Below are 26,581 nucleotides of genomic sequence, written 5' to 3' on the forward strand. Positions count from 1 at the left end.
AGCCCTTCAATCGGAGTGGATGATAAAGCACCAGTCCAGAATACCTACAGACCGTCAGTGTTCACACACAAAATGAGATATCAGATTTAAAATCTCTGCTTTATTTGTGGTTAAAAAGGTATTTAAACCCCTTCAAAGTAACCTAAGCGAGGGTTTTAAAGAAAAAAGTAGAGCTACTTTGTATGAATTTTTATCAGCGTCCTTCCCAGAATAATTGTTCCAGAAAAAGCAAAATATTTATTTAGTCCTAACTTTGTTTTACCAAAGGTTAAAAAAATATTAGTTTCGGGTGGACGTAGAATTTTGGGGTGTTCTTGGCGTGAAGTTTCCTAGGAGACAACTAAGCCAAGAAAACCCATGAGGACTGTATTTTCCCTTTCTCTACACCTCCTGTCCCAGCAATCCAACATGCACAGGGGACTGCCCCATAGTCCAGACTGCCTCCAAAGCAGACAACTTGCAGATCGAGCACCTGGGCTATGGAGTTGAAAGACACCTCAGGATGAACAAAGAATGACTCCATCCCATCATGAGGAAACTTTCTAGATGAGGCAGGCTTGCTGCCCAAAGAAACTTGTGTAGGTACAATCTGCACTTACCTAGCTTAGCAACTAAGTTTTCTAGATGTGGAAGAAAGACAGCTGAGCAGTTTCAGTTCCACAGGTCAATACCTCCTCGTCAGTGAGATAAAATGCTTTTTCTTTTGTCTTGAAAACATTTTTTCCAGACCATCTTCCTCCTTTCTCAATAAATGCAAATCATTCCTCACATGCTCAAAGCAGCAATGCACTGAATGTTCCCCTCTGTCCCTTCTGTCTTATCAAGCTTCCGATTCCTAATTAAATATATAAATTCTAAAAGTACATTTTAACCATTGGCAATTGATTCCCTTAGGAACAAAAAAGCCTCCCTCTAGAGCAAGTTACATGAAATCACTTGACTGAACAAGCTAAACTAACTTCCTTTTGCCTAACCCAACCTTTTAGTGGTTGGCAATGCTCCAGTGCTTCTGATTAAGGGAAAAGATGCTGAAGGGCCAGATTTCCGAAGGTGCTGGGCACTGACAGCACATGTTGGTTTAAGCTGATGCTGCAGATGCCGTGCTTCTGTACCATCCTGCCCCATGACATCAATTCACTTTCTCTTGGTGTGATGGGATATCACTTTCACTTGTTTTTCTTTTCTCAAACTATCGAAGTTAAATTCCACGGAACAGTGATGTTTATCTCTTTCTGAGCTGAGCTGCAGAACAGTATTTGCATTTGAAACATCAAGTACTTCTACACCCACTTCTCCAAACAGAACCACTACAGGCTTTAGAGTTTGCACCTGTACTTTCCATTGCTGCTTTGATTTATTCCAGCTAAAAGCAAAAATGAAATTGGAGTTTTTAATTTCAAGTGCTGGACTGGTCCTCCAAACGGGTGTTCAGACCTTGGCTCTGCCATTCGTTCCTTGTGCAGCTCTCATTCATGAGCAACGCATCTGTGAAATGGAGATGATGTGGTTTCCTTTCCCCTGCTCTTTCATCCTCTCTCTTAACCAGTTGGACAACAAGGTCTGCAGTAGGTCCTCAGCTGAGGTCTTCAGGATCTAATGCTATAATTTTACAGCTTTTTTCAAAATTATGCTAAGGAGTTTAGTGTTCAAAACTTTGTGTGTAACCCCTATGGGAACTTGCTACAGAAATATCAATTCCAAGGCTCTGGCAGTGCAAAGCTGTTGCTGGGTGCTCAGTCACATCGCTACCATACATCCCAGGCAGACCACCTCTACTGGGAGAACAAATAGCATGTGCAGAATAAGGGCTAAACAGAAGGAATCTGATTACCGAGGGCCAAAGAGACTAAGTGTCCCTGAATGACTTACTGCTCACTGCTGGCTGAAACATCTCCGCCTTTTCTGGAGAAAAAGAAGTTCTCAGGACTAAGACAGTAAAAAGCTTTGTCATAAACTCTCTTCTCTATGTTTTATAGAAAGTCCATGACAGGATTTAGGTTTAACATTACAAACAGAATGGAAAAAAAAAAAAGGATGAAGAAGCTGAAGAGGCAAATGATAATTCCTTAGAAATCACTGGGAGTGCCTCACTGAAAGCCACAGGGTCGGAAGGAAACACTGAACGTTTCTGTCTTCCTGTGCTTCAAAGTAATTTTCTTTCCATTTGGCTTTAAAGAACGTCATTTTGGCTGGCTCCGTGGCTCTTGCATCAGGACAAACAGTGTGCCTTTCACAGTGACTCTGTGCTGATATACACCTGAAAGCTAGAGAGGAGCAAAGGGGGAACGGAAATGAAGCTTTACCTCAGAAGATAATCAAAAGAGGATTTTTTTAGCATGTCCTTCTTTTTTTTTTTTTTCCTTTTCTTATTGATGACAAGGGTTGGGGGAAAAAAGGTGTTGATGTAATTGATTTTCAGAGGAAATAACAAATGAGCAGATGAGCTCAGCACTGCTAGCCACAGGAGCATAAATACCTGGGAGAAAAAATATTCAACTTCATTGTTGCATAGTCCATGTACAACATAATCTCTTTCTATGGGATAATAACAAGTCATGGATAATAATTTTCAGATAAAAGTTAACAAATAGGAACAATGTCAATATTGCTGCAAAATTTGACAACACTCTCAGTACCATAAAACCTGAGGTACAGCAGTATTCAGTGTAAGAAATGCTGGTACGCTTACTTAGAACTGATAACTTTTAAATGCCAGTAATTTCATAGTTTAATTTAGAGTGAATATCATCAGTGCAGGACCATAAGGGTGTGGAGATGACTGCTCAATTTGTACATTCAAAAGCCCGCTGGAATCAACAGAGAGATGTTCATTGCTTGATCAGTCTGACTACAGATTTCTCTTGTCCTGGGTAAATATGTGGTTTTCAGACGAGAGAAACTTGGCAGAGGTTTTTGATGCATGACTCAGAACTCTATCTCTCTCTAGCTTACAATTTGGAAGTTCTTGAAGTTCTTCTTCCCCATATGTTGCTGAGATATTTCCACTTGTCCACCTACAATGTAAATGGGGGCTTCTACCAAAAGAAAAAAGGTATTTGGTAATCAGAAGCAAAATATTTTCGTGCTTTATTTTATTTAAATAAGCAAATCCAGACTTCTTGGGTGCCATTTATTTCTTGCAGGCTAAGTGCCATCGAAGCTACATGCAGTGCTAGCGTCAGTCAGGAGATGGCGATGTTGTAGATAGTCTCAAGGCTCCTCACCTGGTTCCGTAACGGGGAGATTTGGGCGATGGTGGTGTGGGAAATGCTCCTCTGGGAACTGTGGTGCAGGTCTGCCAGATGCTGACCTTCAGGCTGCCTGTGTCCCTCCTGGTCCAGGAGAATTTGCAGCTGAAGTTGCTGTGTACGAGGTGCATTGCTGCAACCAAAGAAAACCTACTTTGCTGCGAACTAGCAAGTATGGGAAGATGGATGCAATTCCTCATGTACTGGGACTCTGCTCCAGGGGTGACTTTTTTGGTAAAAGAACATAAGTCAAGTTGCTACCTGAAAGAACTGAGAAATGCTTGGATTGGCAGAGAGAAAAAGGTTAAAAATGGACATTGACTCTTTTTGATGTGCTGTAACACAATCTTTCAGCAATTTATTGAGGTTGGGCTCCTCTGCATCCAGACTTGCAAGACAGACAAGGCAAGGGGGAGATGGGGCCACATCGAGTCTCTTCCTACCTGATTATGAGGTTACAAAAGTGGCTCTAGGTCTCAAACCAACACCCCATCTCACTTGTAGGCCTTTTCCAAGACTTCAGGAAGAATTTATGTGGCCAAACACTTAGTTCTGCATCACCACAGAGATCTGGATGGTGACATGTCATTCATGTCCCTCAGTAAAGTCCCTCCTGGGGACATGTAGCTGTTTCAGATGAGCGCTTGGAAACTGTCACGCTAAACTGGCAGATGCCTACAAGGTTATGCAGTCACATTGCTGTTTGCAGCTTGATGGGTTTCATGCAGCCAACTTGGTCTGGGTTAAAACTGGCTCAGTCCTATCCATGGTCATTAGAGATGTGGGGGAGAAGGAAGATATTATGCTCCTCGCTGCACACAGGGTGTTTGGGACAGGCACAGATAATGCTTGCACGGACTCCTGAACCCTCATGGATGTTACCCCAATAACAAAATACTGCTTAAATCCCACCAGATTATAAAACCATTTACACTTTCATTTGCACGTGACAAAGATTTGTGCTGAGATTTTGGGATTGTTTGAACTTCAGACTCAAAGTGAAACCTGTGGGTGAACCAGACTGGTTCATAACTAACTGAAAAGAAAGTTCATGCAGCATCCTGGGAAGGAGAACTGCCAGGTTTCACACTTCCCTGTCTCTAACACAAAAAGAAACACAGTGAAAAAGCTAATAAAAGGGGAATTATCAGATTACAGGACAGAAAAGTGTTCTTCAAACCCTGGTTCATGAACCTTTTGATGAACATGCTCCGAAGTGTAAGTCTGAGGTGTAAGCACAAATCAGTACATATTTTCATTATTCCTGTCATCGTCTTGCCAAATTTCCTGACAGCTTGGAAGAGCCTTCTGCTTTTGTCTGGCCCAAGGATTCTCACCCTCGGGATTACAAGCAGTTGGCAGATGACTCTCATCACCCTGCCTCCTCTAAGGATTCACCTACACAGGATAAATCCTGCAGTGGCAGGTGGGAACTTTTTCGATTATCTCATCCACCAGAGAAATCACATGCTTAGACCCTGAAGGTCTGTCTTATAAATAGAGGACTCAATGCAACCAGAAACATGACACAAGGCAGGAGTGAGTACCAAACCGACCGAACCCAGTAGAGGGGTGAGGGCACCTTTACCCATTCCTTTCCTTCCACTCTGGTACCCTCTACGAATGTGGCCCTTCTCTGACTCTCCATCTCTTACAATACATCCTTGAGAGATCTGCCATGCCCTGACACTTCTCTCCAAGGGAGCAGAAGCATATTATCATCAGCTGAAATGCATACCCTGGAGTTGTCCATCCTGTGCTGCTGCTCAGTGGTGGGAGTATGCATGTCCAGCAGAGGAAGATACTTATAAGATACTTTATAAGATATAAGAGGAAGATACTTATACTTTCCTTGTCCCATGTGTATATTCTGCTCTTGTGAGTCAAAGCCTTTAGCCAGCTAAACCTAATTTTCAAGAGCATCAGGGTGCCTTTGAGGTTGTCTGCACCTTATAAGTATTTTAACATTTTTATGAGTCTCTGTTCACCATCTCTAATAGGGGATAATAACACTCTTCTCATTTACTGGGATGCTGGGGGAATAAATATTTATGAAAGACATTGTAATGGTGAGATTCCACAGGATGCAGGGTCCACGTAAGTACCATAAATAGACTGTAAATATATTGTGCAAAACAAAGGAGGTTTCAGCTTGTATTGCCTCCAGCCTAGCACAGGGAATCAAAGTTTGTTTAGCCCTCAGTGCTCTACAGCATCTTGTGAGATCAGGCATTTTTATTTTTTTGTGTGTGTGTGAGGTTTCTGGAAATACCACAGAGCCAAATCTTGTCATGATCTTTCATTCACTCCTACTTCCAGTCCCAGCCAAAAGGAGGAAGTTTAGGAGGAGCAGAAATGCATACAAGCCAAATGCAACTGAACATTGTGTGTCTATTAAAAGACTTTTTTGGGCACCAGCACCGAGGATATGGCTGGGGCAAGGTTTTGATTTCACCCTTGCTGGCTCCCACGCCCCTAATTAGAACTGAGCTCTTTGTAGGTAAATAACATTTAAGTGGAACTATTTCTGACCACTGGGGTCCTGCACTCTGTTGTGCAGTGCCCTTTCATTAGGAATTAGCTGACCTGATGCTGAATAAACACATTGTGTGTTTTGCAAGAGCTCTGATGTGGTCTCTGTTAATTACTCTCTTTAACCTATTGCAATCATGTGCTGCTTAGCCGCACACACCACAGGACTGCTTGGGAAGGGGAAGATTATGGGGGATGCACAGAGAAATTGTTAAAGGGAGAGACAGCATAAAGACATGCTACAAAGTCTGTTTGAACTGGTGTCAGATACAATAATGAGTGGGTAGGAATAATAACAAATACATAGCACTTCAGGAACACTTCACATTTTCTATGTGCCATGCCAACATCAAGCAATTAATTATATGACCAGGACCTTCCCTCTCACCAACACCCTTTTGAATCCACTGAAGAGACCAGCCTGGCTTGCTCATTTGCTGTTTTTTCTGCATTGCCCTTGGCAGTGGTTTGTACTTGGAATCTCTCTCTCTCCCCTGCACCCTCAAATTACACTCCCATTCATGGCAGCCTGTTCAAAGGGTGCTTAGATGCTCGCTTAGTGCTTTATTGCTGAGCTTTCCTCAGAGGTGCCTAAGGGTTTTCATCAATGGAACAATAAACTTAGAGTCCATCATCCTCCTCTTCCTTGGGTCCTTGTTCTGGACCTCCATCTTCTAGAAGATTTGCAGGGAGGCTGCCAGCAGTCAGTAATGCAGTGGATCCTCACTGATCCGGGGGTAGCTGTGCCTCAGTAATAACTATCCAATTTTCATTAGCAGCCACTTTAATACAGTCCTCGCTTAGCTCTCAGTTGTTAGGTTTATAATTACGAAATTTGTTCTGTCTTATCAGCTTCACTGGAGCATGCGAATGATCTGAACTTCTGAAAGTTGGACTACTTTCACCCATACTCTGATCGTAAAAATAGGCAGAAACCTGTGGGGTTTTGACATTAGTGATAGTATTCCAGTAAAACAACTCTCTTATTTAGTACCGGAGCAGTCTGTCTTCATTAGGTGTCTCCAGCAATGCAATTATGCTGTAATTACAGCAACACCAACTCCTCTCATCTAAACAGGTTCCAACTTCAGATATCCTTGTTTAAGCACTCAGTAGCCTTTCTGTAACTCAATTCCCACATTGATAAAGTAGGAAGCACTACTATTAACACTATTAATTATTAATATAACTATTAATATTTGCGAAGCCCCAAGGCTTCCAGATGAAATGTGCTGGGTAATTGTAAGGTGTTCTCCACACAGCCATGGGCTGTTAGCAACCAACTCAAATCAAAAAAGATTATCAAATACACACACTTAAATAGATTGAGCTGATCAAGTAAAGCGTTGCCATGGGATAATGGTCTCCCACTGCTACAGAAATTCTGAAGCATTAATCTCCAATAAGTACGACAAAGGATCTGAGGCTTTTCTCTTCAAAGAAGGAGGCATTCACCTTGTCACAAACAACATTTGAGGGCTGTGACACTGTTATGCCAAATCACTTGCTGAAATTGAATAATTTCATGCAACGGATGTCTGCAAAGCAGAGACACAGTTACTACCTAGCTATTGTAGGACTCCTTCCCATCAGCCAGACAGAAACCCTGTGAAAATGCTGACAGTTTCAAATTCATTTTTTCTTTAATACATTTTTTCTTGGTACAGCCCTACGTCTGTGTCTACTGGGGGTAAGTTGCTATGAATTGGTCCAGACTACAAATAGATGTAGTGTCCTCTTTGTGGTAACACTCTTGGGGTGCAGAGATAGGTGTGTCCCACGTGGCCCATCAGACCAATTTTCAGTGATACTAAGAGGCTGCCCAGATTCAACCTCACAGTTAGGTTGTAGGTCCTTTATAGTCAGTGGAGAGAGACAGGCATTTCCAAAGGGCAAGTTAGCTCACACCTATGATGACTTGCCCTCTGTAGGTACTTAAATTCCCTGGGCTGTCTTCACATCCTGTATGCTGGGATGCTCAAGCACCTAGCCGCGAACCACGTAATGCTAGGAGCTTAAAGTAAGCATATCAGTTATGTGCTCACAACAGGGTGGGATAAATCTAGCACCCACTCCCCAAGCTGTAATGTGTATAGCCGGACTGTGGCGAAGAAAACTTGCATGAGATACCACTGGGGTTTCCTGCCAGCGAGAGCAACATCAGGATCTGTTATGACACTGATTTGCAGCAGGCACACGCCAGTTGTGACATAATGACCACAATCTGTATTCGGTATAAGCCTACTCTCAAGACTTTCCCACTACTTTCGTACTAAGCAACTGTCAAGGTGGGTTAACCTTGGCTAACGGCCAAACTCCCAAGCAGCCCCTCGCTCACTCCCCTCCTCAGCAGGACAGGGGGAGAAAATAAGACAGAAAAGCTCATGGGTCAAAACACTGACAGGGAGATAATCACCAACAACTGTCAGAGGCAAAATCTGATCAGCTTGGGGAAAATTAGTTTTTAACTTATTGATAAAGAAAGACAAAAAATAATATATTCTCCCCCCTCACCTTTCCCCAATCCCCCCTTCTCCCCTCTCCTCCCGACCCCTCTCCCCACCCCGAGGGGCGCAGGGCTGGGGATGGGGGTGTGGGTCCGTCCGTGCCAGCCCCTCGGGGCCGCTCCTCCCTCCTCACCCCTCTCCCTGCTCCAGCGCGGGCCCTGCCCCGGGCTGCAGTCCTTCAGGGACAACCTGCTCCCGCCGGGGCTCTCCACGGCCGCAGCTCCTGCAGGAAATATCCCCCCGCTGCGGCCTGGGGCCCTCCCCGGCCTGCAGGGGGGGTCTCTGCTCCAGCGGGGTCTCTGCAGGGCTGCAGGGGATCCCTGCTCCGGGCCTGCAGCACCTCCTGCCCTCCTCCTCCTCCGCCCTGGGGCTCCCTCTGCTGCTGCTCCCTCCTTGCGTTCCTCCTCCTCTGCCTGGGCCGCCTTCGGCCCTTTCGCAAACCTCTTTCTTTTCCCCCCGGCGCCCCCAGCTTGGCTGAGGGGCTCAGCTGTGTCCTGCGCTGGGGCCCTTGGAGCCGGCTGGGACCGGCTGGGACCGGCTGTGTCCGGCGCGGGGCAGCCCCGGCCGCTCCACACACAGGCCGCCCGTCTGCCCCACTGCCAGCAGCTGGCCATGGACACCTCATACACTCACTGTCTGCATTGCTGACACACAAGCAAACTTTCATGCTGATCCTCATCCAGAGCTCTGGAGTTGGCTTCGAAATGAAGAACCTGTGAACAGTGGTCCGCTAGGATGGGACCAGCTATTATTGAACATCTCCAGAAAGCTTTGTCATAGCACTCGACAAGCTTCTCACGTTCCATAACTCTGGAGTGGCAAATTTCTAGCTGATCCAAGGTCCCCCTAACCACAACATGGTCCTTGTGTGGGTGGACTAATGGGACACTGAGGATGGAAAGCCCGTTGGGGCTCAGTGTGTGTGACCGTATTCTCAAGACCATTCTGCATCTTGTAATTTAGCTACACCTTAAAAGACAGGTGGGATGTTCCCATAAATGGCCACCTCATCTAAGTTGCTGCACACATGCACTGTGTCCTTTGCATGGCACATTGAAGCCATCTCACCTTGGTGTCTGTCCACTGTCTGCTCTTACTACAGATTATTGAAAAACAACTCTCAGACTCCTGGAAGGAAGTGATGGTTTTGCAAAGAGATCGAAACACTCTGGTCAGGCTTTGCATTCTGTAACAAATGGCTTGCACTAACCTTATAGGTAGGATTTGAAGGCTGCATGCATGCATTTCTGCTTTTTGGACTGGTGGAGCTAATTGATTCCCCACAGCTTTAGCCTAGAAAGCCAGACAGCTGGAACCATCAAGGACTCTTCTGCCTAAATGAATTAAGTAAATGAATTAAGCAATCAGACACAAAGGAGTGGGTGTGCAGCAATTGCCTATCATTTGAAACCAAGGCACAAGTAATTGATTGTGCAGTTATCGTACCACATGACATACATACACATCCCCTGTTCTTGTTTATATCTTTGCAATGTGGGAAAAAAATAATTGCAAGACGCAGATAATAATTTGTCTTCCTCTGTGTGGTAGCAACATCAATAGTCATTATTCTAAACTCTTCCTTCAAAATATGCTGGGCACTTCAACAGAAAAGCAATTCCTTGCCTGAAAGGCTCACAGTCTGTGCTGGATTCTGCCCCAGTGGAATAACACCTAGCTTCATCATTGGGGTTTAATGTCGGCAAAGCAGTCAGATAAAAAAAAAAAGAGAGAACAGAAGTGAAAAAAAGAAAGAAGAGTACTTGGTTATTTTCTGCATGCTACCTGGTTGTTTTTATAGGCTATGTCTTAAATATATTGATGCTGGCAGGTGAGGAAGCACAGCAAAGCAAAAAGGAGGTGACAATTATGGTTGTGGCAATTTGGCCATTGGGATTTGATGATTGGCATTATTGACAGAGGAGATTGCAAGGGTCCTCATGGAAGGAGACGATGGAATACACTGAATAAATAAGACACGCTGAGAAAAAGTTATGAGGCTATATATCTTCGTTTACACACAAGAGCATCCAACCCAGCTCTCCTTAGAAGCTTTCCACTAGCTTTATGGAAGCTGGATGGAGACAAGGATATTTGTGCAGAGGTCAAGTTCTTTCTCATATATCATTTTTGTTTAAAAGTGGTTTCTTTCTGAAAAACAGTAGCTTAGGTTTCCAGTAAGCAGAAATAGAATTCTCTGAACACACAGCAGCAATACTTCAATGTATAGCTTCAGAGAAAAACAGAGAGAGAAGTAGGGAACGAAATTATGTCAATTTGCACATACACATACAATTTGCCATAACTTTTAAGGGTAACAGGCCCTTAGCTAGACGCCATAAAACTGTATCCCCTTACTCTTACATTACCTCAGATGAAAATAATTAAGAAATATTGAACAAATATCCAAATAGGTCTGGCAGATCACCTTTCTGTGAATGAAATCTTCGGATTGTGGTTTCTCCAATCCAGATACCATTTCATCCACATCACCATAAGTTCTACACTAATGTCTAAAGCCCGGTGTAAAACTGAGGCTCATTTCTGAGGCACAAGACAATCTTCAACCCCCAAAATTAAAACATGAGTAGAAAAGTTAAACAAAGACGAAGAAGAAAAATAGTATTGTTATTTTGTATGTATTGGACTCCAAGGCCCAGACAATGATATATACTCATGAACAATAGATCAATTTATGATCAAGGTGAAGACTGCACACTGCTCAGGAGAACTCCTTCATTTCACTCATAATATTTTCTTTCATCTACACACCTGCATTGTGAGTGACTCAATGTGTTGACACACAGCCATTGAAAATGGCAAGCGGAAGTGACATGGCCATCATGGCAGAGAACTTAGATGCAAGTTGTTGTGTATATGGGAAGGAACAGGACAGTACGTTTGTGTAGTACAGAATGCATTTGTGCTTTGCAGACCTTGTCTAGACAGGTGGGATGGGAGGGATTTGATGGGAGCAATTTGATTTTAGATAGGACACATCCAAGTCTTTATGTGAAGGTTGAGAACTTCAGCTCAAAGACTTCAGGAGCCTGGGGCTTAGGTTTGGTTATGGATTTCCTTCATTTGCATTTTCTTGAACTCTTTGATATTTGGCCAAACTCAAACAAGGACTCAAACATCCTTTACCTTGCTAAGGTTTCTTATGTATGTATGTATGTACGTGTGTTCACATATTGCTCTGTGACTTGTTATCTCAGAGATGCAAAAGCCTGCAGGATGAGGAGGTCTCTGCCACAGCTGATGATCCAGCATGGTTTGTCATCCACCGCTGGGAGACAGGCTGGGATGAGAATGGAGCTGTGCCTGTTTTCCATAATGCGAGAAGGAACTACCCTGACTTCAGGTTAAAACACAAATGAAAATCATGCATTTCTTAAGATGAGGAGAGAAACTGAGTTTCCAAGAACATTTTGAGAGGTAAAATTATGCCCACTTTGCCAGAAATCAGAAGTAAATCATTGCAATGTCCTGTCTCCCATAAATACACACATGCTGATAACACAGGGTGGCGTCCAGCCAGTTCAGCCTGCACAGTTGGAAGCTTTGTTTTTAGGGTTCGGCCAAAAGTGGAGTAAATATTTGCAAGAGAACATTTTCCTAACAGGGACACTCTCAAAAGTACATTTGCTGGAAAAGAGCTCTGCCATCATCCTCTTCTATTGTACTGTCCTGCGAGCCCAGGGCAGGCAGGGACAGAGAAATAAATCAAGTGCTCTGAACCTGCATGTTGAGCCTTAACAGCAAACCCATGTAAGAGGGGCTGAAAAGAGAAGAGTGCTGATAAGGTGACCTGTCTGGATAGAATTTTGAAGAGCCATCCTTTGAACTTTGAAAGCCTCATTTGTAAAAGATAAGATTTATGGCCTTAAAAAAGGCAGGAAAGAGCTGACAAACTGTTGTCACCTGGGGAAGACTTCCTGATAATTTTCCTTTCCAGTTCCAAGAACAGAGCATTTCAGAAAGACAAGTGGACAATAACCTTTTTGCTGAGTCTATTTGACTTTGATTTCAGTCAAGTTGACATTTTAGGCTTTACTTAAGTAACTTTGATGTACTTTTAAAGATTAGGTCCTGATAGCAAAAGAACCTGTACACTTCAGAAGATCTGTCTTTGTTCAGACACTAAAAAAAAAGAGCAAAAAACCATCTGCACACTTTTGAAACCAACTTGGTCATTTTCTAGATACAAACATTATTACTATTTTGTCAGTATTCATATTTCATTTGCAGACACTGAAGAGATCAGAACCCTCTGTGATAAGTAGTCTTTATTATTGAAAGACAATCCAGCCTGGATTCATCTGATCCAACCTGAGAAGTCTAATTTATGACCAAAGTCACTTGAAGCTTCCCCTATAACCAATGGGGCACTACGTAGGGTGCTTCAGACGTTTGTCAGATGGTTGCCCCCTGGAAGTGGTTCTCTGCCTTGCCTATACATAAATAGCTTAGATACCTGAAGTGCTGAAAGACAGGTAAGGTAAATCTAGGCGTCCCTTCTCATAGAAGGGAGTACAGTAAAAAAAGCAAGGGAGAAAAAGAGCAGAAGACAGAAATTGCTAAATTCCCACCCTACACAAAGAGTATGAAGTACAGAGCTTAGGCAGAGCTTAGGTGATCTGCCTCAGGCCAGAAAGCAGGAGACAAGTCCAGGTATTGATCATGAACCTTTGAAAGCAGCATCTTAATTATAAAAGCAGCTTACACCTCTGGCAGTGGCCTCAAGATTTTCCCTAATATAAATAAAGACACTAGAGCTGGAAAATGCTTCAAAAAATAAGTATTTATTCAAATTGTTTATTTCCTCTTTCATAAAAATATTGGAAATTATTATAAAACTTAACACTTGTCACTTTTCCTGTGAAAGTTCTCAAGAATATTTATTTCCTTCCATAGGATATGAAATATCGCACAAAGGCTAATGTAGCTATGCTGAAGTTTGTTTCTCATCTACCGTATATAATAGTTTTGTCCACACACGAAGTAGCAAGATTCCAGAAACTGGAATAACTGTATTGTGTGGCGTATTCCTGCCCTAAAACATGACAAGAGGTAAATATCTTCAAAATTTCTGTAATTATTGATTTCCTTCACAAATTATTTCATTTTCATTTACTGAAATTTCGAAATGAAAAATTGTCATATTACAAAGAACAGAAACGTTTCATTCAGACAAAAACAATTTGGTGTGTGTTAACATTATTTCTCTAGCTGTGTTGATTCCTTAGAATAACTCAATGTCTTCTGATTTTTATTTTTTTTTCTTTTCCAAGGGATATATACGCACAAATAAAAGAATGATTACAGCAGATCAGAGCAAAGGTCTGTCTGATTCAGTATGCAGTCCCTTACAGTGTCTATTTCTTATTAAAAAATGCCAACTGGATTGAACAAAAAACTGAACAGCCAGAGACACAGTTGGCACAAATAGCCTGTGCACAGCAAATGGATTGAAATATTCATGCATAAAATATGCAACAAACAGTTCCAAAGTTGTAAACAAATACAGAGCAAACAGAGTTAGAATAAAACTAATGAAATAAATTATTTGCTATAAATACTTCAGCTGGTTCTTATGGATGAAATTTCTGCTTCAAGGAAGAGAAAAAGTTTCTGGCCTATATTTATAGAACAGAATCCAATTCAGCATTTGACAGTAAGAGTTCAAAATTGCACAATAATAGGAAGAAGAAGTTCACAGCTTAGCAAGAAAATGAAAATTTGTTGCATGAGCAGTAGAGTATGTAAAGGATTTTGCTGCAGCACCCTGTCTAGCTGTGGTGCCGACATTTTAAAAAACATGTATAAAGAAGACATATGGAGGGTAAAGAGAAGAGCCAGCAAAATTATGTGGACATTATAGAAAATGCACTGCTGTGATGCACTGAAAGAGTTGTGCTTGTTTAGCTGCTTCCTTAAACAGAAAACAAGCAGTGAAAGACCTGGCAGTGGAAGTTTAACCACTGGGAGACACTCCTAAGGGAAAGACAGATTATCTCTTTCTTGGTTTCTTCTAGTCAGTGTATGCATTAGTGAAACACAAATTATTTAACTCAGTGCAGAGTTGTGCAATATGGGAAGCCAAGCCAGATGTTGCAGATATTTGTGTAGAAGAAAGTGTCTATTAGCTCAATAAAAATAGAACCTAAACAGGCTGCTTCTTGCTGATCAAAAAATTTAGGTATCCAGCATTCAGGGTGCCTAGAAGCCTAGAAGAAAGAGGATTTTATATGGACAAGCCCATTGTTTTTGCATGGGGGAAGGCTTGTTATAGACTTACGCTCCATAGAGTTCACTGTCCTGCTGTACTGGAGTTTCTTCCACTCCTAAGTAGGCTTCAGCCAGAGGTGAATTTGCAGTAAACAGGCAGCTGATCACAGGGAACTTTGTCCTGTTGACATCAGAAATACTCTTTGTGCCAGTAACCTAGAGAGCAAAGAACCCCAAAAGTGGCAAAACTGCCAGATCACTCCACCACAGTCCCATTAGAAAAGGCCATGAGCACATAGACCATTCATGACTCCAATGATCTGTTTGTCTGTGGAAGGCCAAAGGTATGGATTGCCCAAATAAACACTATCTTTTAAAAACAAAACAAAAGTCAAACTAGGCTACAAGGTCCTCTGCAAAACTACTCAGGAAAAGCATCCAGTTCATTAGTAGCTTTGGTTCTTCTCAACCAGTCACCGCTCAATGAGCACTTCCACCTGTCTGAAGTTTCCCGGCTCATGTAAGATGCCCTCAGGACCAGGCTGACAGGGATCTTACATAGCTCTGTTATTCCAAACACACCTGTGGAAACAATCACATGTTAGAAAGAAAAGTAATTAAAAATCATTTGTCCACTGGGAGGAGAAAAGAAGAGAAGAGAAAGGAGAGAAAATAGAGGGGAGAAGGTATGGCTCTCTGGGTCACTGTTCAGTTTAGGTCACTGAATTAGGGAAAGAGAAATGTGAAATCACTTTCCAGCTCTGATTCACATTCAGGCATTTAATACAAAGAATATGAGCAACTGAAGCCACTGTAAGGTCATATTAACTGAGGCTTAATCATGTGTTGAGATTGACCACCAGATCGTGACCTTCAAGAGAACTGCAGGGAACACTTTGTGAGTTTTCTGGGGATCAAGCAAAGAAACCTCTAGCTTCTGAGGTTCTGAGGATGCCCTTCTCCAAATCTCTATTCAGAGAGCTCCTAGGGTTTTCAAAGCAAAAATCCAGGTTAAGTACCTATAGGCTGTAGATCCTTCTACATTTGTTTGAGCAGCTGTTCTGGGGATCTGAATTTTGGACTTGGGCATTAAAAGTGGGAGTTAGGAGGCAGCTGAGCTTTGTAGAGCTCCAACATTATCTACTGCACACCTCTGTAAAGTATGCAATAAATAATATTGCATTAAGTATCTTCAGCCTTTCATTCCTATCATCTTGTTAAATGGTCCTCCCTTTCCATCACTTCTGGTTAAAGCTAACAATCACTTCTCCTATATTTCCTAATCCCTTTGAGCGTCTATTTTGCTGAAGTAGAATTGTTCATGATGCTTTGCCTCCAATACAAAACTGCCTTGATGTCTTTTTTTTTCTTCTTTGCCGTCAGTATCCTTTTTATCCCCCCCTCTTTTACTATTTTCTGTAAAATATTCTTCCACACTGAACTTCTAGATGTCAAAAGCAATTTTAAAAGCAACCACAACTGAAGCTAATATGTTCAAATTATTTTGCTTCCTGTACGACTACACCAATAGCATTCTTTTCAATGTTACATAGTTTATCTGCTCTGCCAACTTCCCCTACCAAGTTATTCCTTTTTACGAAACAGGAAGATTTATTTCACATTTACATTAATCTCATTTAAATGTTTCATAAGTATCAAGGTAGCAACAATCCTGGAGTTAGTTCACTGTGTCATGAAGCTTCCTTGGACCACAACTTGTAAGTTGCAGATGACATTGGAACTCTGCATCTCCTCTGTAAAGGATAATAGCAGCTTTCCATCCTCTTGTGTCAGTCTCTCTCCTCTGTTACCTCCAAAATCCATCGCATATAGAAGAAATAGCCATCTTATTCTCCTGTCAAATAGGCAGATAAAAAACTCAGGTTTATTTTGAAAATAAATGCAACTTCTCTCACCTAAAGTGAGCCATCTGTAATGTGGATGTCTATGTATGAAAGAGTTACCTAAGCTTCTTTCATAGACATTGGAAAGAAACTGGTGACTACAGAGTGCAAGATTCATATTTTTCAGACATCCATCTGAATCACCTACTAATGCATGTTTTTCCTCACTGGTTGTGAAGGGAATTAATAAAGCTAGCTCAGGCAGACTCTGTATTGGAAATATTTATAGTGAGACAACATGGAACTGCTGAATATAACAAGGTTTTCCTACTTTAACAAGAAAATGTTAAGTCATAAATAGTAAAAATGAAATCCTGAACCTGTGTTGGATTCAGAACATGTTGGGTTGCCTTTTACTGCTGTGACTGTAGATTTCATTTAAGTTATTTCTGAGTTATAGCAACATTGACAAAATCAGAGCCAAGTCTTAGATTCCCTTACTATATGCAATAGCTATTGACCAGTTTCATTAGGTTGGTTCCTCTGAAGAGATTAAAGTTGACTGCAGAAGCCAAACCCTAGCAGGGTTTTCTGAGAATTCTCTAGTAGATTTAGAATGAAATCAAAAGTACATCACAGGTGAAGATAAACTACTCAGGGTGATTTGGACAAATTAGATACATGGAGCTCTCAATCTCCATAGTGTTTTGTAAATGAAACCGCTCTGAAAATACATCAAGCCTGAAGCCTGCATTTTGAAAAATGCTGTATTTAAATTTTCCTAAAAAATAAAAATTTGTATTATTCTTAAGCATTGTTTAAGATGCATGAGTTAAAAAATTAGGGACCGTAATATTGGACAGTAAAGACTGAAGAATTATCATATTTCTTTCTATCTAGGGAAAATGCTAAAATCTAGACCAAAAATATCCATGAAACATGCCAAGTGGCTCCCTCCCAGTGCTCTGTGAGTTGTTACTGTCATGATCTTCTTGAAAAATCTCCTATTGGGAACCTTCTTCCTCACTTCAAAAAAGAAACAAAGTACAGGGGATAACTATTGACCTGGTCACTCTTACAGCAAGGACATTGCTTAACCTCAGTCATTTACTTCCAAGGTGATGACTGTATTGTCAATGAGGGTACTTTTCATCTTAAAGTCACCTTGAACTTGCACTTTTTCAGGATAAGGCATGCAATTTTCCCTTGAACAACAAACCAAATGAGAATCAAGTTTAGTTAAGAAGCGTTGGGCTTGATGATGCAAAATTTCCTCTCCGAAATCATGTCAATGGGCAATGGTTATTTCCAAAGCAAGCAGTGACGTACATACATTGCAGTTATTTACCAGTAGCATACCTGTGTAGCAGGCTTCAGGCTCTACACTTAACAGGTATAATTAAAGCCACCACTGCATCACTAAGAGGCAGTATGGTCTACTAGAGCCCTGAGTTGTATCCTAGGCTGTCTCACTGATCTGCCGTCCTGACTGAGTCACTTCGTCCCTCTTATCTTCGTTCTCTTTGTTTCTTCAGACTGTGAATGCTAAGGCAAGAAAGGGCTAAGGAACCTGCTGGGAGAATTTACCCATGTGTTGGGTTGCTGATGTCCATGTGCTTTTCGCAGGTATGGGCAAGAAGCAGTCTGTAAGATGAACAAATTGTTCTGGTAGCAGCAGGCTTTTCTCTGGCCATTCTGGGATGCTGCAGCTGCTACCTGACATGCGACAGGGACGCATCTGGGCATGGGAGGGCTACCAGCTATGGGGAAGGCCATGAAAACAACAAGCAGTCAGGTGGCCCACTTGGCTTGTGCTCTGTTTTATTCTGTGCCTCTTATCTGGACTCCTATTGTACAAATAGGTAGGAGTTTATGAATCCTGAGAGGATGCACCCACGAGTGCTGAGGGAGGTGGCAGATGTTATTGCTAAGCCACTCTCCATCATCTTTGAAAGGTCCTGGAGAACAGGCGAGGTGCCTGAGGACTGGAGGAAAGTCATCACTCCAGTCTTCAAAAAGGGCAAGAAGGAGGACTCAGGAAATTACAGGTCAGTCAGCCTCACCTCCATCCCTGGAAAGGTCATGGAACAGCTCATTCTGAATGTCATCTTTAAGAATGTGGAGGAAAAGGAGGTTATCAGGAATAGTCAACCAATCACCAAGGGGTAACCATGCTTGACCAATCTGATAGCCTTCTGATGACTGGCTGGGTAGATGAGGGGAAAGCAGCGGATGTTGTTTACCTCAACTTTAGCAAGGCTTTGGACACTGCCTCCCATAACATCCTCATAGGTAAGCTTAGGAAGTGTGGGTTAGATGAGTGAACAGTGGGGTGGATTGAGAACTGGTTGAATGGCAGAGCTCAGAGGGTTGTGATCAGCAGCACAGAGTCTAGTTGGAGGCCTCTAGCTAGCAGTGCTCCCCAGGGGTCAGTGCTGGGTCCAGTCTTGTTCAATATATTCATTAATGACCTGGATGAGGGGACAGAGTGTACCCTCAGCAAGTTTGCTGATGATACAAAACTGGAAGGAGTGACTGACACACGAAAAGGCTGTGGCATCATACAGTGAGACCTGGACAAGCTAGAGAGTTGGGCAGAGAGGAACCTGATGAAGTTCAACAAGGGGAAGTGTAGGGTCCTGCACCTGGGGAGGAATAACCCCATGCACCAGTACAGGTTAGGGATTGACCTGCTGGAGAGCAGCTCTGCAGAGAGAGACCTGGGAGTCCTGGTGGACAAGTTGACCATGAGCCAGCAATGTGCCTGTGTGGCCAAGAAAGCCAGTGGTATCATGGGGTGCATTAAAAAAAGTGTGGCCAGGAGGTAGAGGGAGGTCATCATCATCCTCTACTTTGCCCTGGTGAGGCTGCATCTGGAGTACTGTGTCCATATCTGGGCTCCTCGGTTCAAGAAAAACAAGAAACTACTGGAGAGAGTCCAGCGGAGGTCTATGAAGATGATATGGGGACTGAAGCATTTCTCTTATGAGGAAAGTCTGAGAGACCTGGGTCTAGGTTAACCTGGAGAAGAGAAGACTGAGAAGGGATCTCATTGATACTTAGAAATATCTAAAGGGTGGGTGTCAGGAGGATGGGTCCAGAGTCTTTTCAGTGGTGCCGGCTGACAGGACAAGAGGCAACAGGCACAGACTGGAGTACAGGAAATTGCGTCTCAACATGAGGAAAAGCTTCTTTACTTTGAGGGTGGCAGAGCACTGAAACAGGCGGCCCAGAGAGGTGGTGGAGTCTCCTTCTCTGGAGATATTCAAAACCCGCCTGAATGTGTTCCTGTCCAACCTGTTCTAGGTGAACATGTTTTGGCAGGGGGATTGGACTACATGATCTCCAGAGGTCCCTTCCAAGCCCTACCATTCTGTGATTCTGTAATAAAAGATATGACAAATGCTGAACCCTCCCTATAGGAAATGTTTTACTCCATCCTCAAGAAGTTTGAACTTCTTCCTATGATATACGTGGCCCAGGAGTACCTGTAACTCCAGTTACATCAATTACATGTGTGTGTAGTGCCTAAGCTGAATTCTGTATTCAATCAGTCATGTAAATGGCAATCTGTCACAAGTGGGGTCCCCCACTTGTGGGGGATCGATATTGGATCAATGTTGTTTATTATCTTCATGAGTGATCTGGATGATGAACCTTTCCGATGATATCAAACTGAGTGGGGAAGTGGATGCTTTGGAAGGGAGAGCCACCCTGCAGGAAGATCTGGATAGGCTGGAAGGGTGGGCTAACAAGAACCTTATCAAGTTCAACAAAGACAAACATAAGGTCTTGCACATGGGAAAACATGGCAACAGGATGCTGGTCTGCATCAACAAGGGCATCACTAGCAGAGATAAAGAAGTCATTATCCCACTCTACTCAGTGCTTGTCAGGCCACACCTGGAATACTGGTTTCAGTTTTGGTCCCTGCTGTACAAAAAAGATGTGGACAGGCTGGAGAGGGTCCAGAGGGGGGCCACCAAGATGATCAAAGGACTGGGAAGGCTGCCATATGAGGAAAGGGTGAGAGAACTGTGTTTGTTCAGGCTGGAGAAAAGAAGGCTCAGGGGAGACCTTATTGCCACATTTTGGTATTGAAAGGGTGGCTACAAAGAAGATGGAGACTCCCTCTTTACAAGGAGTCACAGGGAAAAGATAAGGGGTAATGGGTACAAGTTACTCCTGGGGAGATTCCAATTGGACACAAGAGGAAAAATTTTCATGATGAGAACAATCAGCCATTGGAATAATCTCCCCAGAGAAGTGTTGGATTCCCCATCATTAGAGACTTTTAAGATTCAATTGGACAGGGTGCTGGGCCGTCTTATCTAGACCGTGCTTTTGCCAAGAAAGGTTGGACCAGGTGATCTTCAAGGTTCCTTCCAACCTAGTATTCTATGATTAAATCATACTGATTTCCATGTATTGACACTTACACATGAACAAATTTCTGATGAAGGAGTATGTTGGAAAGAAGGGTATCCTTGAAGATAGATAGAAAAGTTCAGAATGTACTTCTCTAAAAGTAAATGTCAGACAGAAAACAGACTATTCAGACTAAGCACAAAGGGCTAATTTAGCTCCAAGAAGCCAGTAGTACAACATATCTTCAGTAGAACTGATAAGGAAAATGGAATTTCCATTCACAGGAAATCCCAGCATATCAAAAATAACACTATGCTTTTAGTATAAAGGAGAGGCAGTTTCAAGCTCTGCAAAATATTTTTTTTTTCTTTTCAGTCCTAAATTTATTGCTGAAAACACAACCAAAACACATGGAAGAAATAAAAACTTTGCATTTATAACAACTTTAATGCTAATATATATATGTTAAATATAATATACGGTTCTGTGCAGTTATATGCTTATTTTAAGAGAAATATGTAAATGTAATTAAATAACTGTTATAACCCCTAAGTTTAACATAGTCCCATTGAAGGAGACTGTTTTACAGGTATCGAAGTAAAATGAAAAAGTAGAAATTACTCTTTTCACTTGTTTCATATTTTGCTTTTATCAAAATCAACAGGCTCCTGTGACTTTTTTTTTCTCTGAAGGGTCAACTGTTACAATGAGAACATTTTGTTCAGCTCTGGACTTGAAACCTTCTTTTCTTGGCTGGCAATTTTTTCCTAGAAGCACCAAATCCCTTTACCTGGCTTCCCTGTGCAGACAAGCCACTGGACAAACATTAACTAATTCTTTTTGCCAAACTCTCGTTCCATCACAAGTATTGGAAAAGCAAAGGACACTTCTTCCTCCAACACAATGGATCTGGCAGGACATCATCAACCTGGACAGGAGTATCAGGCCAACTTGTACCGCCACAAAGCAAAGTCACAGTCAACACATTCTGCTAAACTGACTAGAGAATTTCTGCAGAGCTATACTGATCTGACGGTATTATCCCATTTTAATCTTTTTTTATAGTTGCCTGCAAACATCAACAGAAAAGGAGAGAGGTCAGTTTGGATGTGCAGGGAGAAAGAGAGCTCAAATGCAATCTGTGGCTGTTGAAAGAGGTTGTTCTTCAGTTACGTGAAACAAACAAATTTCTCGATTACAAGATTTCCATTGTTTGATAAACACATGCAGCAGCTTCATCGGAGGCATATTTTTCTTTCCTTTCACTTAATACTCAATAAAAATGTTACACACACATGTGTATGTGCATATGTTCTGTCTTGTGCATTTTGAAAGCATGTGGGTGCATGGCTAACAGGCCACACAGAGTGTTTCTGGAGGGGTTGTTTCCTCCTGCCTCTCTCTTTTATTTTTTCTTCTCTTTTGGTCATGGTTACAGAAGGAGTAGATGGGGAAAAATGATTAATAAAAGCACAAAGTTGGAGGATTTTTGTTTAGTGCCTAGAACAAGTTTGTTTTCTTTATAGCTTCAGCTGACTTCATCTGAATTAAAAATGCTTCCCTTAAAAAGGTTTCCACAGAAAAATTTTGGCAGGATGATTTTAAAATAGGGTTGAGTTGGTCCAAGTGATGGCCGGTGAGATACTTGGTCTCCTGCCCATGACTGGGGTAGTGCCTTAGTGCTACCCAGCGCTAGCCCACAGACCAGCTCAGTGCCTTCCTGCTGGCTGCTTCCATAACCAGCTGCAGAGTGCCTGCAGAGTGCAAAAGCTGGACAGCCCTGAAATGAAAAAGTCATGTAAAATGACATGGAAAACCCTCACAAGGAAGAAAGGCACAACACTGGCTTTTATGAGACCACGATCAAGCCCTCTTAGAAGAGATCCAATGCATAAACCATAAACTACTGTTAATATTATGGAAGAACTGAGAGCTCCTTTATTAGGAAGGTTTAGAGTCAGGTCTGGTAATGGGACTGTGGTCTCATCATTACAGAGGCTCATAATGTTTTAACACTGTTCTTAAACCTGGAAAAAATCAATTGTTATGCCCTTCACATAGTCTTATTTCATTAATAAGCACAGATGCTAAAATTTTGGCCCAGATAATGGCAGACAGATTAACTAAATTACTCCCACACCTAGCAGCTTTTAGACCAAGTGGGATTTGTATGTGGGAGTTGAGCTGAGGAGACTATTTAGCCTTCTGTATTACGTGAAACATTAGAAAAAGCCAGATTTAACAGCACAAGTGAGGACCAAAAAAAAAAAATTGCATTTAGCTATGTGCAGTGGATTTCCTCACCACCGCATTAAAAAATAAACTTTGGAAGACGATTTATTGCCTAAATTATGTCTCCCTGCTAGGTAATGCTTAAAGGATGTATTTCATTTTCCTCATTCAATGCAGACTGGGAAAATGATGCAAAGTTGTCGGTTACTCAATACAGTTTGGTTGGATGATAATTTTTTTAACAGCTCCATGTATGGAGTCAAGCATAAAAGAAAAAGCAGTAGCATGAAGAGTCACAAAGGATTTTGATGCCGTTTGGATTTGAATTCCTTGAGAAAACAACACTGGAATTTATGAATGAAGAATTGTGGGGGCAGTCTGGCTTTAAGACTTAAAGTATTAGGGAATCTATTTAGCCACATGTGTTAACATCCTTAAGGTGCTCCTTAAGGGGTTCTTGGAAAAGCAAAACAAAAAATATTAGGACACAGAGGTGTATATGATTATGTGTAACCCTGGAGTATCTATGGAATTAAAACCAATGTCTAATAATCTTTTATGACATACACTGAGAGACAGTCCCTGATCCAGTGAGTTCACTTTCTAACTGGAGAACACCGTTGTTAAGAAAGGGAGCAGACAATAGAGGGAATTAGTTACCCAAGACTCAACCCACCAGTACCAAAGCTGAAGTTAAAACCCAAGTCACAAACCTCAAGCTAAGTCTGCAATAATGCCTAGGTACACACAGTCTCATGTCCATGTTTTGGACATCGCTGGGGCATCACTACATCATCCTCTAGTTTTCTTCCAAATACGTAAATCTGTCACAGACATTTTTTACAGGTATGCAAAGGCACTGCAGACTGCAGGTGGGAATATTGAAAGGAGTGGTTGAGACACCATAGAGACCTCGAGAGGCTGGAGAAATGGACCGATGGGAACCTCATGAAGTTTAACCTCATGAAGTGCAAAGTCCTGCACGTGAGGAAGAGCAACCCCATGCACCAGTAAGCTTTTACGAAGTTGCATGAAGCAAACACTTGATTTTAATGGAAAAGCAAGAAACAAAGGCTCAATCTGAACAGAATTAACTCTGTGAATTAAAATGTGAATTACTTCAGCACCTCTTCAAGTATACCAAGAGCAGGGCACAGAAGTTGGTTGAGTGCTGTTTATGGAATCAGCCCCCAGCATCAAAAGACCTCATGCTCTGGAGATGTGAGTTGATGTCGTACCAGGAAAGCGGATAAGGCTTGGTTACAGTTCCTGAACACTCAAACCACCCTCTTCCCATCTCTTGAAATACTGCTAGGGCCATGTGCTAGAGGAAGGCTTGTGGGGCAGATACGACACAAAAAGCTGATACAACATGATAGCTTCAGTCATGTAGTCCCCAGGGTGTCACTTTAAGCATCCTGCATGCAAAAGCAGTAAGCCTGACACTAAAGCTCCTCACTGCAGAAGACATTGTCCTGAGCAAACCAGATACTCCACTGGCCAGAGCAGAGGGAAACAGCCTGTCTCTACATAGGCTTGTGTCCTCTTATTCTCAGTCTGCAATAAGGCACAATGCTGCCAGTCGGTGAGCAATGCAGTCAAGCACTCAATTCACTCAGTCCTCACTGAAATCAATAGCAGCTGAGGGGGCTCAATGATTTTTAGGAGTGGAGGATGAACCCCCATACAAGAACCACCTCACAATGTAGTGAAACATTCATAGAGGTTGGCTGTTTGATCCACATAATAGCAAACAGCTTAAAGGGCATGGAAAAAAACAGTTATAAAATCCAGGATTATAGACCCAATCTTTACCCTTCTACAAGTCTTCTCAGTCTCCACCAAGATTACCCCAACCATTCCAGGAGGAAATTAGTTCAATAGAAATTTTCACCCACTACTTACAAGTATTATTTGTCTGAGACTGTAAGGTGTCTGTGATAACAATAGCTATATTATTCATTAATCTAGGTATATGGGAAATACTTCTGAAAAAGAAAAACTCTTGAGACTGGTAAACCACAATATGTTCATTTTGATTACCTGTAAAACGAGATTTAAAATTTCAAGAGTGAGTACTGTTACACAAAGATGTGATGGAAATGGAATTGAAGCCCTGATCTCACATTCAGTTGATAGGAATGGGCAGAATAAACTAAAAGACAGACATAATATTTTGGTTTATAAAAAAAAAAAAAAGACATTTTACTGAGACATTTCATATGGAGGAAAGAAAGAAACATCCAGTGAAATAAGTCATTAACCAGTTGTTTGTACCTTGCACTTGTGACTTGTACCAACAAGACCACACTTATTTTGTAGTATAAGAGAAAACAGTGTGTCCACCACAAAGGTGACATTCACTCTTGGCCAGTCTTCCCACCTACTGCTTCTGACCCTACAGCACGGGTTCAGAGGCTTCGCTGTGGCACTTGAGAATTACTGGGGAGAAGGTGTTTCCTCGTGTACGGCTGCCCACTCTGCTTAGTCCTGCCTGGCTATTCCTCTTGGCGGTTCTTCTACTGCACTTTAGACCTTGGCTTGCATCCACATGGAGTGTGTGCTTACATACAAACAGAACAGGAGAAAAGTCAGAACTTGAGATTAGACTCAAATCCATACTATGCTGCCTGTGTAGGTGGCACCCACAGAGGGCTTTGCTAGGAGGGTAGCACTGGAGCAGGCACCCAGAGGTGCTGCAAAATCACAATCCTTGAGGATTTTCACGACTTGGCTAGAGAACGCCACAGCTGACAGCAGGTGTTGGCAATAGTCCTGTATGAGAGGGAGGCTGGTCCCCATTAACTCCAACCAGTTTCTCTGTGATTCTGTAAAACCTATTGTAAATTCTAATTAATTTCATTCTATAATAATTACTAATAAAGAAAACCCACTGATTGGTGACTTTACATTGCTGTTTATAGAAAATGTAATTACCATATTTGTTTAGCTTGCTTTTGTCTAATGCTCATTTAAGCCATTTATTTTGCTGTTCTGCATACTTTCAGTTCAATTGATAAGTGTGTATGACTATATTTAGCAAAGACTGTGACTCTATTAACAGCCTCATCCACTTGACATGATTATCTCTCACATGAGGCAGCACATCATAGTCCTGATGACTCATTGTCATTGAAGATATTTCTGTCCAAATTACTTATGCCATTCCACATGGTTATTGTATGAGCCTTCATCTCGTCTCACAAACTGTCACACACAGGTATTGTTTTCATATGTATTACAAGTTACGCAGAGTGGCCCCCATTTGAATGGAAATCTTATTAGCAGGGATCAAAATGGTCTACGGAAACATGAAGTGGGAGAAGAAAAAGGCAAAGAAACAAAACCACACACATGGCCGTCTGCTGATATTTCATGATGTTTGCTGATTCCCAACAGAGAGCTCCCTCTCCACGAGACCGTGTAACCACCAGTGATACTGATGTGAAGTAACTGTTATACTTCTCTCCTGAGCTGGCTTTCTCTCGTCAGAGGATGAGTTTTTGTGCAGAGTCTGTTACAAGCAGAAAACAGTTTGGGATTCTCTGGGAAGCAAAGAGTAAAATTCATTATAAAGTTTGAGGCATTGACTTGAGTGCTGAAGCACTTATTACGACCT

The sequence above is a fragment of the Larus michahellis genome, chromosome 2 (genome assembly GCF_964199755.1).
Source record: "Larus michahellis chromosome 2, bLarMic1.1, whole genome shotgun sequence".
Lineage (NCBI taxonomy): Eukaryota > Metazoa > Chordata > Aves > Charadriiformes > Laridae > Larus > Larus michahellis.